At 35.0% G+C, this 7,572-nt stretch overlaps 1 pseudogene; it reads right to left on the bottom strand.

Annotated features, from left to right (window-relative positions):
* Positions 1-4,100: 4,100 nt before the first annotated feature.
* Positions 4,101-5,832, bottom strand: LOC122145481 (annotated as a pseudogene).
* Positions 5,833-7,572: the final 1,740 nt, after the last annotated feature.

The following is a 7,572-nucleotide window of genomic DNA, read 5'->3' on the forward strand; positions in this document are numbered from 1 at the left end:
GGTGGCTTGCATGGTCATGGTGCGGGGCTCCGTATTCGTCTGCCAGGCTCGGTGGGCAGATTCTCCTTTTTTCTCGTTGGTTTAAACCACGATTATAAGTCTGTTATGTTCGTTTGCGCATCACTAAACGACATTATATTGGATGACTCTACGCTAGAGAGACGTCCGTCCTGAGAACCATTATTATAAAATGTTTTTTGTGTTTTTATTATTTATTGTATTTATTATTATTACATTAGTTTGGAGCAATAAAGAAACAAAGGAAGAGGGGAAAAAAACATTTTTTGAAGAAATATATTTAATTCATTATTTTATTCTATGTCCTTTGTAGAGTGGCCTACGCCAGGACTAAGTTGATTCAAAATAAAGTATAATAATTAGTCATGAAATGTAATGGTATAAACAAAAACAACATTTTAATATTTTGTTTCTTTTTTTCAGTTTTTAGGTTTTCAGGGTAGTTATAACCAACCTTTGTACCAAGATGACTCTCACATATGTTATGAAAGATATAACAGAATGATTTGATATTTATACTGTATCGCAATATGTGTGTAAACACAAATTGGTATTTCCATTCTGATACATTGCATCTAATTTGCATATTAAATGTTTTCTTGTGGTTCAATAAATGAAAAAAAAGAAGTTGGTTATAATGGGAGTAATAACTTGGCAAAATTTCATAAGAATATCTAATATTTCTAGGAATATTGGGGGGGATTCTTATAATTCGTTTCCCCTATGGCTTGTTGTGTTTCCCCAAAATGCCTTATTAACATGATGTTTGTCCTGGTGTTACTCTAGCAGAAAGACATGTATGAAAATTAGGGCCCTGCTGTGGTAACCAAAAGTTATATGCTGATTTGAAACCCCATATCATTTTTTCATTTTTTTGATGATGTTTATTTACGACAAAATAATTTTGACCATTATTTTTATTTTATTTATTATTTATTTTAGTTTGTTATATTATTATTATTATTATTATTGACTATATTAAACCTTTGTGCATGAAGTGCCAGTTGTTTATTTATTTGATTTGGGTTTTTGGCCCTACAATTGGCCAAATTTGAAGCCAGAAGCGGCCTGATTTGAAAAGAAATGGCTTATCTGACATTAATACTTGTCCATTTAATCCTTGTAGGTGTCTTTATTTTCGTGTGGTTTTTGACGCTCACATGTCAAGCACGGAAAGTAGAACATAGCCTCATCACAAGGCACCATTCAGGTTAGCTTAAACAGTAATGAAATATGTTGAATACAACGATAACCAACAGCTGTTCGCGTCACATCACACACCGTGGAGTTTGCCAGGTTGGGCCCCTCCATTCTACATCAAAACATCATTTCTAGTTCTTTTTATTATTATGTTTACTCATTTTGGGGTCTGCAGAAACCCAGGAGGGACCGCAAGGGGGGGCGCCTAAAGGAAATCTGCATATAGTATTATTTGGGGGATATTTATTGCTAAATGCGGTGAACTATCCCTTTGTAATTATATTTCCCGAGAATAGGTTTGTTTGTGATTTTTATATCTTTTCATTTGCTCTGATTAGCAACCTCCTAATGGTGAGTTTATGTTAAAAAGACATTGTGGAAAAATGCTATCAAATAAATCCACATATTGTTTCGTAACAGTTGGGATGGGGAAAAAAACCCTGTGACTTTAAATATATTTGAGATCATATTTAGTGGCAATGAAAAAAGTTAAATACATTTGTTTAGGAAACACTGTATTTTGTGCTTTTTTATTACACATATCCAGTAAATGGGTTTTTATTGCAATAAAACAAATACGCTTTAATTTTTAAAAATGTTTTTTTTTTTTCATCATATTTAGGGTTCTTTACTGTTAATGAAAGCATCTGTCTAGTTAAAGTATTATATGTGCATTCAGAGATGGCAATTTTTGGCACCACCTAGGGTTCAGAAAACACAATTCATAATAGGTAATGTCCCTTATAATGAATAAATCTATCTATTTTTACCATTGTTGTATAAAAAACACTCACCCAGCCAAATATTTACTTTTAATTTATTTATTTTTTTATATTTTTTTATAAATTTAATTTGTTTTTTTTTAAAAATAAAAATTTTTTTTTTTAAATGTACCCTGTACTAAAAACATTTTTTTTTTTTTTTTCACATTGTTTATTTATTTTTTTATTTTTTATAAATTAATTTTTTATTTTTGAAATACAATATTTACACTTAACAAAATTTTTGTTTTGTCAATGAAAATACCATTTTAATGTGAGATTAATTTCAAGGTTATTTTTAAATTGAGATAAACAAAATATTAATCAATGGTAATATTCTGTTTATTGTTTTAATTTTTTTAAAAGTATAAAAACATTTAAAGTGTTTTCTGTTTATTTTATTTTCTTACTTTTTATTTTTTATTAAAACTTCATTTGTATCTTATTGTTTTTATGGTTAATTGTTACAGACATTATTTTGTTTGATTTATTAATAAAAAATACATAATGTTTAAAATGACAAATTAACTTAATGAAATGACCGTTCGATTCAGCTAATTATCTCCGTTATTAATTTAAGGCACATTGCTGAGGAATGTGCCACATTAATAGATCAAAAAACATTTTTCCCTGAAATTTGGTTCAACATCTTAAAAAAATATTTGCTCTCATGAACTTTTAATCTTTAAGAGCTTGATTTAGTCAACAGTGAAAATACCACTGTGACCGCAAAGTAAAAAATTATCCTGGTGAAGTATAAAAACAAAAACATTCTGTATTCAAATAAGACAGATTTTGAAATAAAATAGAAAGTTAAAAAGACAACTGAAATGTCAGCTTGAAGGCACCTGATGAGAATGCCCAATGGCAAACTCCATAAGATTTGCTAAAATTCAGAGCGTGAAGTCTACAACCGATTTTTTTAAAAACCCCTCAAGAAAAGAGCAATTCTGTCCACATCTAATTTCAATATATTGCTTAAAATTCAGAGCCTTAAACCGATTTGTTTCCCTCAAAAAACGGCAATTCTGTATATTTCAATAATCCAAACAGCAAAGAAAAAAAAAAAAAAAAAAAAAAAAACATACAAAAAGGCTGCAGTCAATACATCAAGGCTTGAAAGACTGTACAAACATCTTCGATTTACCTTTAGTGTACAATATTGAAACATGGAAAAAACGTGGGTAAAACAACACAGTGGTGCGGAAAGCCTGGTCAGACAAATCATCATTCAGTAAGATCTCTTACTTTCAGTATTATAACACCTCTCATACTACAACAACAACAACAATAAAATAAAATACAACCACAAACAGCCATAAAACTGATTAGGCTACCAAATACATTATGCATGCCCTCATATGCCATTGTGTAAATGATAACCGTTTTTAAATACTCTGAGATAATGTATTTTTTGCATCTTGGTTTTAAAAAGATGTTACAAACCCCGTAACCGTTTTTTTAATATTGGCAACATCTTTTATGCTCACCAAACCAGAAAGGAAAAAGAGATTATTACAAGCACACGTCCATATTTAGAACAAGCTGAGGTGAATTCACAATTGTGAATATTGTGCCCAAGAATCCTTGTCAGAAAAGCATGCATGTGTGTGATATAACTGAATGAATCAGAGCAGAAGACTGCAATAGGCTCTGAGATAAAATATTGTATTTGCCGTAAAAGTATACGCATCTCATTAATGCCTCGGCATAATGTTAGATAAGAAATACAAAGCACTTTACATTATTCATTCTGTAACCCGTCAAACTAAATGCCAAATAGACAAGTCTTTTTGTGCACTTGTATGGAAAATAAGATTATATTTACAAAACACTGGTAACTCCCAAAAAAAAAATTACAGTAATAATAAAAAATGGATTACATTTAATTTCCCTAACTCAGACCTATAAATATGTCCTAATGCCCAAATTTTCTCCCTTTTCTGTTATATAAAAAAGGTACAAAACTTACATTTACAAAAGAGTCATAAAAAAATACAAAAGCAATGGGGGAAAAAACTCAACTCATAAACAGTCATCTAAACAAAGGGGAAGATATCAGTGTGTCTACCACTGGAGACACAAGCTATGGGGCCTCAAACGAGACAGTTGGGAGGTGTGTTTTAGTTGGATCACCATGCCTCCTTCATGTCCTCCGGAAGAGGGGAAGGTTGTGTCTGTGAGATCGGAGAGTCTGGGGAGGATGCCAGAGCTGGGCGCTTCTTGTACCGCAGGGCTTGAAGAGACGAGGATCAATGATCACCTTCCCCGAACGCCCCTGTAGCGATCCCACAGCACACCCTTTTGCCTGAGGCATATTAGTACAGTGTTATTATTTACCTGCTAGTTGTTAGGCTGATAACTCTTAATTTAGCATATAGAAAAACGAAAGGAATACCTCTTCCAGTAGGACAGGTCGAGAAAGGAGAATCCCGCTGGGTTTGGACGCCTCTGCTTGGTCTACTCGATGTCCGAGCCGTCGTCAGACTGATTACTGTGGCTGGGGACTTGAGAGGGAGACATACTGGATGTGGTGCTGTGGGCATCGAATCTGTAAAGACATGCCAGACAAACATTGCTATCTTGCAAAGCTGTAAAAGTTTTTTTTGTGATGTTTTTTTCCAAAAACTGTAAATTTAACATTATTTAATTACATGGAATGTCTCATTAGCTTTCAGTTTTTCACTGAGTATTATGAAACTTACCATTAACTGATAACAGGGTTTTAACATAGCATTGTTACAGTCGGTATATGTTTTTTTTAATGTCTATAAAGTTTTTATACTATTAGTCTAGCACTTTATACTAGAGTAAACAATAAAACGAGCTACAAATTAAATAAAATATAATAAACATATAAAAAAAAAAATGTGAAAACGTATGTGTATACATTTTTTTGTTTATATTCACTTGCAATTCTCAGTTTTTCGTTTAGTTTAATACAAAGTACTAAAATAATTAAAACCTTTAAAAAGAAGAAAAAAAAAATTTGAGACATATTTAAAGAAAATGAAAAAAATAAATTAAAAAAAAAAAAACACCTAACATTAAAGTGCACATTGCAGTGCTATAAAAAAAGCTGTTTAAGAAAACTGCAACTCACTTTGTCTTTTAAATTTGTTGAAGTTTTCAGTTGCCTTTTCTTCTTTCCATCCTATTTTGACTTTCCTGGGTTTGGTCAGCTTGAAGCCAGGTCCCTGCCCTCGCATCCCACCACCTTGTGGGGGGAAACGATAAATAAAATATATAGTATTCTCACGATGGCTGTAAGGACAATGGATGATTCCAATTAAAAACAACATAACGGGTCTCTTACATTGGTTCCAGTTTTCTTTGATCCATGTGTTGGTAAATTTCTTCCAGCGTTTTTTACCAGCAGCACACAAGCATTGCAGATGTCTCCAACCCGATCCTACTGATAGACTACCCAACATATCACAAGATGGAAAACAGAAAATGATTTAGCCAGGACAGAACTGATTACTGTCGGATTACGGACTATAAAATGTGTAATCAAATATTTATTTGAGTTTATTACCTTTTTTTTTTTTTTTTTTACCAAATCTCAAGGGGATTATTCGGTATGATATATTTGCTTCTAAGAGGATTCTCAGTTGATTCATTAGGACTGGTTCCAAATTTGAGGATAGAAATTCCACCAGACATTCCCTTATGGAATATTTGGATTACAAGCGGAATTCGGGAAAACAGAACACTCACCCGAAAGCAGAGTCCTGAAGTTTTCCTCGTATCTGCTGCTGTTCGTGAAACGAGAGCTGGACGACTTGGTGGTTTTGCAAATACAACAGCCTTCGTTGCTTGCGGTAAATCTTGGATTATGGAAGCCGAACATCTGGGTCGGGCTCTAAGACATGAATGTAGAGCCCCCCGTGGGGGGTCCCCATTACAACACAGATCTCCTTCAACGGTTTTTGCGCGGGGGATCGGAAGGGGGCGGTCCAGGGAGTTCATCTCTTGGACAACTTTTCACACGGTGTTATTAATGTTGTAGAAGTATAAAAGTTTCGCAGAAAGAAAAAAGCCCAGAATCACAAGCGTCTTGCGTCTGGAAAACGTTCGCTGTTGGGATCATGTTGCGCCAGTCGCTGCAATGAACTACTTTTGATGTTTGACAAAAAGCCCTTCGCTGCAGTCCACCTTTAACAACAGCTGATCATGGAGTTTGGAGGCGGGGTGGGAAAGGAATAAAGGAGCATGTGTTTTACTTCCAATATTTTTATTTTGGAAAATTTTAGATAGAAATTATAATAAAAGTAATTTTGTACAATAATGGGGAACCAATATTGAAAATAAATTTAATCTGACTGTCCGAGTGTCATAATCCTTTTTTTTTCTCTCTTTTTTTATATTTTTCAAATCTGATTTGATTCTTTGATTATTTACAATCGTTTCAGATTGATGATCACGAAATCCTTACGGGATTTTAGGCAGAGGGGGAGGCCTGTCACAGCAGAAGCGGCGTGTAAAATCGAAAAGTTGTGGCCAATTACATGGGTGTCGCCTCTGTTCTCGAGAACGGTTAAGTTACTACCAGGAAAAGCCTAAACGCATCTTTGTAAAATACAAAATCATTAAGGATGATAATACTTTCAAAACGCCTCGCCCTCTGTTCTTTCGGACGATCTGTAATACACGCACATAACAGAACGCACCGCCTGCGCGCTTGACGCGTCGAAGGCAAAACGCCCTGTGAACGCTGGAATTGAAAACCCCTTCAAACCGGACAACGAGGACACTCATTCGTCCACGAAGGACTCCCTACATTTAGTATTAAATCAATTATACAGTCTTAACTTGACACACACACGGGGTGTGTGGTTTATTGTTTTATTAGTTCCGGTCGCAAGAACTTTTGTAATCTATGGAAAACAAAAGGGAAAGGGTTTAACGATACTGTCGAAAAATTAACATTTTACGTGCGTTCCTCTCTTCAATCAAAATGTTCGCGAAGTTGCTTCTAAACCCACACATGGCTGATATTTCAGTTAAAATAGGGGGTGAACGCTACTGTCTCGTCCGGTTCTAAACGTTACACACAACAGTGCGGCGAGCGCCAAAACGCGCGTCCCATTAACAGTAAACAGTCTAGCCCCGTTAGCGACGCGACCATGGTGTTGATTATTCCCACGCTCCACATCCAAAGCGCCGCAAAGCCCCGTTTTGTGGATGTAAATAAACCGAGCTGTAAACCAGCTAACACCACACATTCAACATGTTACACGACTCCGAGGATGCCAGGACGTACAATTAAAACGAGGTTGGGTGGGGTGCACATTCGTACTGTTAGTTCGTAACAATAACAAAGGACTTAACCGTCAGAAACTTTGAATTCCAGTCCGTTCTTAAACTCGTCGTCTGCACTGCGACATGCTTACTACGGCCACAACCATACACAGATGAAATGGTGGGGGCGGGGCCTGCGGTACAAGACATTGAGTGAAGGGGGTGGTTTGTCGGAAGGAAGACAATATAAGGACGCGTAACGCCAAGTAGTTTGAACAAAAAAATCAAAATTTGCTTTTTCAGCCAATCACTGCTCACCTCCGTCGTTCGTTTGCCATTTTAGAATGTT

This window comes from Cyprinus carpio, chromosome A7 (assembly GCF_018340385.1).
Source record: "Cyprinus carpio isolate SPL01 chromosome A7, ASM1834038v1, whole genome shotgun sequence".
Classification (NCBI taxonomy): Eukaryota; Metazoa; Chordata; class Actinopteri; order Cypriniformes; family Cyprinidae; genus Cyprinus; species Cyprinus carpio.